At 39.5% G+C, this 10,759-nt stretch overlaps 1 pseudogene; it reads left to right on the forward strand.

The window, feature by feature from the left end:
- Positions 1-263: 263 nt before the first annotated feature.
- LOC123056673 (LEAF RUST 10 DISEASE-RESISTANCE LOCUS RECEPTOR-LIKE PROTEIN KINASE-like 2.1) lies at positions 264-6,173 on the forward strand (annotated as a pseudogene).
- The last annotated feature ends 4,586 nt before the right edge of the window (positions 6,174-10,759 follow it).

Genomic DNA, 10,759 nt, shown 5'->3' on the forward strand with positions numbered 1-10,759 from the left:
GAGTGCCCTCTCCCTCCCACAATAGGAGGAATGGTGCTAACATAAGTTATGGTGGGTCATTTCCAGCCTAAGACCGCTGCCACGTCGTTGGGAAGATTCCAATCACACCACATATTTACCTGTTGCCATCGAAGCTCGAGGCAACCATGCCTTGGGCATTGCCCCCCCCCCCCCCCTACACCGCACCATAGTGCTCACGTACTGAGTTGAACATGTGATCCAGCATCAAGGTAGCAGTTGCAACCACACCTCCCCACCGGGCCATGCAGCGCTCGCTATCCAGGATCCAAGGCCTCCATCATAGCCCCTACCAGCCCATCGACGACGACAACGAGAAGACACTGGTGACGCACTGGATCACCACCGGAGTCGCTCTATAGTGATGTGGCCGGCCCGTTAGGTGGTGTTCAAATAGGATGTGTCACCAAAAACAATGTTCCCGAAACTCTCTAGTTTTTTATTAAATTCGATCCTGGCAAAGGTGCATAATCACTTACCATCGCCAATCTCAATATGTGATGCAAGCATCACGTAAAGCATGGTACTAGCTGAACAGCCCGAACGCACAAAGTTATTACATATAGGGATCAGATCGCTCTCGAGTACAGACCCGAATTTCACCAAGTAGTTTTCATCTAGTTTCATTGAGTTAACGTTCATTGCCTTGATAATTGTTGTGTGGTGAAACCTATATTAATGTGATGTACTTACTTGAAACAACTAATATAATTATGATTATACCTTCTATTTAAACATCCGCAAAATACAAGAAGAATAATTAAGATAACCTTCATGTTCCTTGCTTTCTTTGCCTATTTTTGTTCCTTGTTTTATTTGCACTTCTATGAAATCCCAAACATAACAAAAATATTAATTTGTTTGCATCTTCGTTTGATTTTCAATGTTTTCTTATGACTTGAGAAAATACCAAAAATATTTTGTTTTTTCTTCTTCTTTTCGTTATTAGTTTCTTGTGATCTTAGAAAACATCAAAAAATCCTCAAATTTCTTTTACGAGCTGTACAATTTTTTTTGGAAAATCACAAAAAACATTTTATATTTTGTTTTCCTTTTGAAAATTAAAAGGCAAAATCCCTTTGGATTTTCTTGCCCTTTTTTTAATGTTTCAAAAAGACCAAAATGGTTTTGCACTGCTAGTTGTTAAGTTTCAATTGAAAACCACAAAAAAAAATCATTCATTTTGCGTCTTGATGCACTTTGTGCTTCACAAATGAAAAAAGAACAAAAATGTTTTCCTCTTTTTTCTTTTTTCTTCCTGTTTTGATCTAATGAAAATATATACAAAAAAACTCCTCTTCTGTGTTGTCTTTATTTTGCGGATACTCTAGCACATGGTCTTTGTTGCACTTATTGCTTTTATCATTGAACATTAATTTGAGCAAGCATTGAGCAATAATGATGATGTATTGTGAAGTGACCGGAAAGGCCGGTATGATTATGTTTATGTTGGTTACGTGCATGCTATTATTGAAGCTTTACAACGTCATATTTTAGTTACCATGTGCATACTAACAATTTGATGAATCATGCTTTCCCACGCTAAGTTGTTATCAACTAGAGAATTATACTATAATAACTAAAGGTAGGCCAAGAAGGTGCTCTCCACTCGACAATGTGCAGGACCCCATTAGAGGTGGCGTACGGCTTCAACCCGCTCACCCCTCTTGATCTACTTCCACTACCATTCCAAGAGAGGACACATATGGATGCCAACAAGCGAGCTGCGTACATCAAGAAGCTCCATTAGTCCACCAAGGCCAACATCGAGCACCAAGTTCAAAACCAAGCCGCCAAGGTCAACAGACACTGGCGTCATCCAATTTATCGCGCTGCGAATCTTGGGATACCGCACTGGAAGACAACCCAGCAGGCGTTTCCCACGCAGAATTACCAAATTTTCTTCCACTATTATTCATGCTTAGCAGCCTAGCACAAAGAGTTGGTGATAAACATGATTAGATTGAAGGGACTAGTGTTAGCGATTGATTTAGTAGTCATTTCGAATCAGTGTTAGCGATTGATTTAGTATGCTTTTTGAATTAGTATACACTTATTTAGCAGCCGCAATGTACAATAACATACCCAGTCATGCATCATTTTAACCACCAAAGTCAGCATGTGATTGCCCATACAAAGATGGTTCTTTATATATATATATATATATATATATATATATATATATATATATATATATATATATATATATATATATATATATAGACAGGGAGCCAATAGAAGACATTCGTTAGTCAAGCAACAGCAAATGCATGCGTTAGTGATGGAATCAGTCGTTGTCTCTGTTACTTGTACAACGAGGAAAACCCCAGTCACACAAACTGACATCATATGAAGGAACATTCTATATATCTTCATCATACGTTAACCCCCACCAATGCCCGACAAATTCCCAGACTGAAACAGTGTTGGTGAAACAATAATAATTAGAACCACACAAGTTGGAGCTAACTTTTGCTCTGTCAACCCTGAAAGAGTTCAAGGCAACACTGATCTCCCAAATCTGTTGATAAGAGGAAGTCCAACATATAGAGAAGAAACCAAACAAACGTACAACACAACCAACATATCTATTGACCAAGAAGATAGCTCGAAAAACATCACATGATACCACACTTCACGTGATACCATGATACCACACATATGACACCACTCCTCAAAAGTCAAATTTGTAAAGTTTCAAAAAAAATTGTGAATATTCATAAGATATGATGTCAGTTTGTCCACCATATAAAGAAACTTTTAGGGATTGCCGACACGTAACTTATGAACATTCGCATTATTTTCAAAAAAAATTAAAACTTCCTAATTGAGTTATGAGAAAGGGTATCATCTAAAATGTGATATCACCTACGCCATCCATCATGCATGATGCAACCGGCCATGTTCATGCTCTCGATCATGGCCTCTTTCTTCTCCTCCCAACCCACCAAGCGCACGTCGATTGCCTCTAAATTGAAATAACTGCTAAACTCATAAAATTAGACGACACATTGCCAGTTGAAAACCTGAAGCGCATCTAATAGACCCGAAACAAGCAATGCTCCACTACTTGCTTCAAAAAAATTATGGAACTGTAGTGACAGTGTGGCATTCATAATGAACCATGCATCCAGTACAATGTCCAGATCGTCGGCATCTTTTATGACAACTTCTCCTTGCTCTAAACATTTAACAATTAATGGATTAGTTCTGGAAATATGTTTGCCACAAAACCGTGGAACATTGCCAACTAAATATTAATCAAGACATTTGGACGTTGACAAACCACCCTAGGTTTGTTACCGCGTCTTCGCTGGACAACGTTGTACCCGGCTTCTGTTGCAGTTTCATGTTGACTCCCTCTAGTTGGTATGGGAAACAAGAAAACATTGACAGAATCAATCGAAGTCGTTGCCTAATCCCCACAGAAAAAAATTGCTGGCTAACACCGCTTATATATATTATCATCTCCCTTATGTTCGTCCTTCACTCACTTGAGCTTTAGCCATCCTCCTCGTTTACGAAATTTGTCCCCTGAGATAAGGTTGTTGGCATGTATCCGACCTCACTACTCTCCATCTTGTTCTCGTTGTTCCTCTTCCATTAATGTGCGCATGCCGAGTGTGAGCCGGTGACATGCGGGGAACTCCCCATCAAGTACCCGTTCTGGCTTGGCGGCCCAAGTGATTCATCGAATTCCTCCTGCAGCCACCCGGCCTTCGAGTTACGGTGCACCGGCAACAGCACCTCGGCTTCGTTGAGGGGCTCTGGCATCCGCGTCCACGACATCGACTACGGCACCAGGTCCTTCCTCGTGTCCCACAACAGAGTGACCCACGGCACCGACGCCGTGTGCTGCATCGACTTCAACATGTCGACCATCCTACCTCTTGCCCCGTTTGAGATCAGCCACACCAACCGGGCCCTGTGCTTCCTCTACGGCTGCAACGAGACAAAGCCGCGTGGGCGCGACTATGTGAACGCCACCGGCGTGCCCAGCTGCGCTTGGCCCATCTCCGTATACCTCGGCGGGAGCTACGACCGGAACATGCCACCCGCAATACCCACCGGAAACTGCATGTACACTTACCACCCGGTGCTTGGATCGGAGGCGGCTATCTTGACGGCGGCAAACTATAGTCGACTCCTGAAGAGCGGGTTCATCCTGGATTGGACAGGCACGCTGGGGACTGCTCTTCCTGCAGTGCGAGTGGCGGGCAGTGTCGATATAATAACGAGTCTGCCGCCTTCGCGTGCCTCTGCTCTGTTGGCAAAATGCACGAGTCGACATGCGCTGGTAAACCTTCAAAATCACAACTGCCTGTAAAACTCAAAATTACACAACACGCTATAAATTGAACACTTGAAGTAATAAGTATATATGTTTGATAAACCAACCCTAAACGAGTAGTGCCCTCAGTTACTAAGCAAAGATCTACAAAAACAATTTACATACGTGCTGACATGGATGGAACGAACCTACATGCATGCACTAGGGCTATTTATAGGTACAATCATTTGTAAATCTTGTGTATGATTATTACACCAAAAGAATGGGTAACGAAAAAAAATACTCCGCTTGCCAACTCTTCGAAATCGTAAAATGCCACTACAAAAAGCGTCTTTTGAAATATGTCACTCTGGTGGGTTTTTTATACTTCGAAATATGCCATTATATATGGTCATTAGAGTAAAAGTATCAGTTAATAATACTCATAAATGCAATGTTATATTAATTCCAGGTAGCAAGAGGAAAGGGAAGAAGATTATGCTAATAGGTATGCTAAAACTGTTGCCATCTTTTCATATGTATTGAATATCAGTGGTTTACTAATAGTGATTTTCCATGACAAAATAGTAACTTTAAAATTTATCATGTCTGTTATAATTGAAAGACGATTCTAAAAGTACAATTTGAACAAGCAACTCTCAGTTTACAAAACTGAGCAAATTATGATAGCTTGTTGCTACTTTGCCATGATGTAATCTTGCGGAAAGAGAAATTTAAACTACTGATGGTCTTGGAAATCACAATGGCTACTATAACTTCTGGTTTGCAAGAGGAAATAACATCTTCTTTCATCTCAGGTTTGACATCAACTGCTGCAACCTTGCTCTTTACATGTCTTTATGTGCTGATATGGCATAGAAAGGGGAAAAGACTGAGGTTCATTTGCAAGAAAACTAGCAGTAACACTGAAAAGAATTATGAGGTCATGATAGTATCCCATGGACCCCTAGCTCCAACAAGATACAAGTACTCAGAGGTAATGAAGATAACATCTTCTCGCAACAATCAGCTAGGAGAAGGTGGTTATGGTGTGGTTTTTAAAGGATGACTGCATGATGGCCGCCTGGTTGCTGTGAAATTCTTGCATGACTGCAAAGAAAATGGGGACGAGTTTGTGAATGAGGTTATGAGCATTGGAAGTACCTCTCATGTTAATGTTGTTAGCTTATTTGGGTTTTCTTTAGAGGGATCAAAACAAGCTCTAATATATGAGTACATGCCCAACAGTTCCTTGGATAAATACATTTACTCAGAGAACGCCAAGGAAATTTTAGGATGGGAGAGGCTCTATGGGATAGCAATCGGGATTGCTCGAGGCCTTGATTACTTGCATCATAGCTGCAACACACGCATCGTCCATTTCGATATCAAGCCTCAGAATATCCTTCTAGATAAAGATTTTAGCCCAAAGATTGCTGATTTTGGTCTAGCTAAATTGTGTCATACAAAGGAGAGCAAGCTTTCAATGACGGGAGCTAGAGGAACAATTGGATTCATTGCCCCAGAAGTTTACTCTCGAACCTTTGGGGTGGTTTCAACTAAGTCAGATGTTTATAGTTATGGGATGATGCTGCTAGAGATGGTTGGAGGTAGGAGAAATGTAAAATCAACTGTTACAAATTCTAGTGAAAAATATTTTCCAGATTGGATTTACGGCCACTTTGATCAAGAAGTTGGATTACAAGCATGTAAAGTCACGACCGGAATTGAGGAAATCGCGAAAAAGATGATCTTAATCAGCTTGTGGTGCATACAAGTATTACCTGTGCATCGCCCTACTATAACAAATGTTCTAGAAATGTTTGAGAGAAGCTTAGATGATCTGGACATGCCGCCAAAGCAGAATTTCTATGAATTACTGTAAGATATTACTCCCATGTTGTTCCTCTGTTTTTCTATGCAATTATTATTATGCAATAACTTGACCTACACACTTAACTCTTATTCCAGTGAAAGTTCAGCTCACAACATGAATGTAGAAAGTGCAAGTTCTACCGGATCTATTGAGATAGGACTTGTGAATTCAAAAATTCTAAGTTCGGCTCATAATATGGAAGTTGAAACTGCAAGTTCTGCTGGATACGAGGAGATACGCTTTGTGAATTGAAAAACAAGCCTATGACTAGAAATCCACCTCGTCTCTCATTTTATCTCATTAGAAAGAAACTGCCAACTCTTGTGGCAGATAAGTCTGGTGAATCCAAAATTTATATGATGATCAGTGAGAAATTCACAAAACGCACAAAATTTGTTGTTGTATCATAAAATACTAGAGAAGATACTCCATGAAGTGCCACAGGAATGGCTTGTAATTGTTTCAATGGGCTTTGGTTGTATGCAACATTAGTATTTAAATTAAAAATACAAGAATTGTTAGTAAAATACATATAATTTATTATACTATAGATTATTGTATAAATGTAAATTATTATTTTAATATAAGTAGCACATGTGATACATATTAAGGTGGTTCCTTTCCCATGCATGATGATATATTAAGTTGGCATAGTTGCATATAAAAGAATTTTAGGTAGCTGGGATCAACAATTTAGATATATAGAAATTCATGTATATTGGATAACAGGAGCATATCAGCATCAATAAGTTAGATCACAAAATAATAAAATTTGTTTGGGTATTCGATGAGTGTTGTGTTCCGGCCACTAAAAGGAATGGGGTCTTCAAAGGCCTTCCAAGACTAGAAATTTCCTCGAAAACATTGTACACACGATTTACAATCTAACTACGGGGCTTAAAATGTCAGAATCCAGACGCTTAAACTGTAACAATTTGAAGATTGTGAGGATACATCTCAATAATTTGTAGCCCAGAAATTTATGGTGGAATCAGAAGATGCATACGTACTTGGTCCTTTGTTCAGTGGGTGGTATTCACACAAGCAAATAGAGCCATGCTTTTTCTTCACTAGTAAGTGTGCAGGTGCAATGCACGTCAAACCATGCGAAAAAAGCTTAGTGAGATATTTAAATGATGAGTACATAGTTCAAACGTGAGCAAGGGTTATGTGGGTGTCAGGTTTGGCAAAATAGTGTTTAAAAAATTGGTTTGGCAAAGCAGGGAGTGATATATCCTAGTCTGTTATAACCATCAGGAAAAATAAGATACGAATGAAAAAATAATTTCATATTAATAGGTATTTCATTATTGAGATTATACATAATATAGATTACATGAACTATAGAGTTATGAATTCACATTTCATATGATACATTTCCAAAGAATTTAGATATGAATCAAAGGTCGACAAAAACAGACGCTCAGCATGTCAAAAACACAAGTGCTCGTCAGCGTCGCCATGCACTGCAACAAATAATAGTAAAATAACCAAAGCACCATTCTGATATTTGATTTTGAAACAGTGGAGATAGGTACCTCTTCATTCAAAAGAATATATACAATTTATTGCCTTGATTGATCACCTCAACTTCTTATTTCAACCTCTCTGTTGTAGTGATGATGTTCCTTGTACTTGCCATGTGACTGCTCAATCCTTCTAAAATCCCAACACAATGAAGATAATGAAACCAAAACCTTTGGACAAAAAGACGTAGAGAACAAATATGTACGGTATTCTTATTAACACAAAAAAATTTATGAGGTCGGGTTTTAGAAAACATTATGAGATAGAATATCATTTTGGCAACCTTGCTCATATGTTTTAATCAGTACAGAGGTACCTGAAACAGATTGCCTTTCACCACACCTTTTTTCTCCATCAATGTGCTTCTTTGTAAATGAAAGCCTCTGGACAAAACAGCACCCAGATTTGAGAAGCATGGAGGCTACTTTCTGTAGAAAACACAAAACGGGGCAATCTTATTATCACGGTTTCTATTTGGAGTATTCTGGTCAGTTAAAATAACCAATAGAAAACCATTTGTGGCGTACTACAGTAAGAAAAAACTTGGGGGCAAGGTCACAAGCTGGAAGATGACATTCACCGGAGGCAATGGAAAGCTCAAAGATGACCGCTTGCAGGAGGGCTGAATCAAACACTAAAAGACTCCTTAGATGAATTACACATTAGAAGCATTTTTAGATAACAAAGAACCCCTGTGATTCTCTAGGAAGTTGGAACAGGAACTTACTAATACCAATTCGGCAACTACAATCAGTTCATCTCTTGAAATATCCTCCCATGTGTTTGGCTCATACTGCCCAACCCTATTTTTAGAAAATGGTGCTAAGTTCTGAAATTAGCCACCACATCTGGAAATGACATCTTATGGACTCTTGGAGTACAATCCAATTTCAAATTAACCAACAACGGCTTAGGAATTGAGTGACCAATAACAATTCATGCAAATTTTTTTATTTCAACATAACAATGACAATGGAAAAGATTCAGTTAAACAACTCTAGAGATTTATTTTTCTGCAAGGAAACTCACCTCTCCAAGAAGTAACCATGTATTCTTTTCCTCCTTGAAGTCCTTGAACTGCAGCCTCCACTTTGCCCATAAAAGGAGCACCAGCAGCAGTGCCGTCTCAAAGACATTTTTTTAGATACTCGTCTCTAGCATAATCTACAGTTTCACTCCTGCCCACACATAGACTGACATGCTCAACACGCGTTATAGTCTTGCTAATCTACACTTTCTGGCAAACACACGTTGAATCATTTTTCCAGACACTCGAAGAAAGCACCGAAATTTCCATGATTGAATCACTATCATCTAAGGAGCAGGTACACAAGTAAACCGATGCAATTTACAAAAATCATCATTAATCTTGTCTTGGCGCATCCTTTGCAAACTCAGTAGGACTAAAAATATCGTCCAAAGTCAATAATCTGAATAGGTGACTGGAAAACTTGTATTGGACACGTGTCATCGTCTGATGAGCACTGCAAATTTAAAGAGGTTCTAGAATAATTGTGGCAGTGTCGAGAAGTGCCTAGTGCTCATGAATAGAACCCCAAACATGAAGTATAAATTTCAATAATTTAGCAGATAAATTTAAGACTTAGATGCTCTGAATTTCTTCATTTGTGAGAAAAATGGTATTGCAAGGTAGATCATTTTATTGTACAGTAAGCTCTCAAGAAGCACCTAAATTTCAGTGTACAATCGAATTGCTAGGAATACCTATAAAAATATAGGCATGGAAATTCTTAGCGCAAAGATTAAAACAACAGAATTGCGTAAACTTACAAGTTTTGCAGATATTTTCTGAAATCGATTATTTTCTATCAGATTATTTGCTAGAACTACTATAGAGTTGGGATAGTTTACATTGATGATCGGTAGAAGTACTTAGTATCTAACAATATTGTTAGTTGAACTGAGACTGCTTACAACCATTTGCGGTGTACTGAAGGATATTTGTAAAGAGCAGCCAATTTGAGGTAAATCAGTGAAAGCACATACCCCAACAAAATTTGAAGCAACCAATTTGATTACATATACGTTGGTCTGATGTGTTGGGCAAAGGCCCTCCACATGGAGGTGTGTTGGCAGCCCAACATCAGCCCACACAAGTCCAACACATATGAACCGTTGATCTGTTCTGCATCCAACGGTTGTGAGTATTTCCCGGTGAAGGGAGCAAGGAGAAAGCCCTAGCCACTCCACCCTTGCTGGTGGTGGCTGCCATTCATGAGAGTGAGAGTGAGAGCACACAAGAGAAAACACAACCTGAGAGAGAGGAAGAAGAAGAAGCAGAGGTTCTGTCTAGATTTGCTGTATCTGACTAGACAGTGGTCAAGCTAGTGGTTGGAGGCTCAAATGTGCTTGGATCGACCTCAAACTTGGTGAGCTCGTTCCTTACTTTGAGTATTTTGATATAGTTAGCTGGTTTGAGGATTGGGTCAGTGGAGTATCTAATTTGAGAGTGGTTTTGTCAGCTCTGACTACTGCAGTTTCAGAATAGAGTAGTTTTGGGAGGCGAACAGTTTGGGTAGGCAATTGATGTCCAATTGAGCTGAAATTTGGAGGGGATGTCAAGAAATCATGTGTCTACTTGTCTGCCAAATTTGGTGCTGTTTGGTTCAGCGGTTTAAGAGAAGTTTGCAAAACACTGAAGGGTACAGAAGCTGTGTAAACTCTGCTTTGCTGAAATCTTCCTTCTTGTGGTTGTTGTTGCTGTTGCCGGTTGGCAACGTGGAGAGTGTGTTGTAAATCTCTCTAGAGGTTCTAGAGCAGACTTTGTACTCATCATTCTCATAGTGAAGTTGTGTGGACCGGTCGGTCCACAGCCGTGGTTTTTTACTCCTCAAGTTGAGGAGGTTTTTCCACGCTAAATCCTGTGTCATATGTGCATGTTGTTTGTGTTATTCCGCTGCTTACTTGTTGGTTGAAGCTGTCCTCAAAGTTTATCACAAGTGAAGGGGACTGTGTAGTGTGCATATTTGCCGTGTCGGTGAATTTGTGCAGCGCATTGTTGCTGTCCAGCCCCAACAAAGTGGTATCAGAGCCAGGTTTACTTATGC

This window comes from Triticum aestivum, chromosome 3A (genome assembly GCF_018294505.1).
Source record: "Triticum aestivum cultivar Chinese Spring chromosome 3A, IWGSC CS RefSeq v2.1, whole genome shotgun sequence".
NCBI classification, from domain to species: Eukaryota; Viridiplantae; Streptophyta; class Magnoliopsida; order Poales; family Poaceae; genus Triticum; species Triticum aestivum.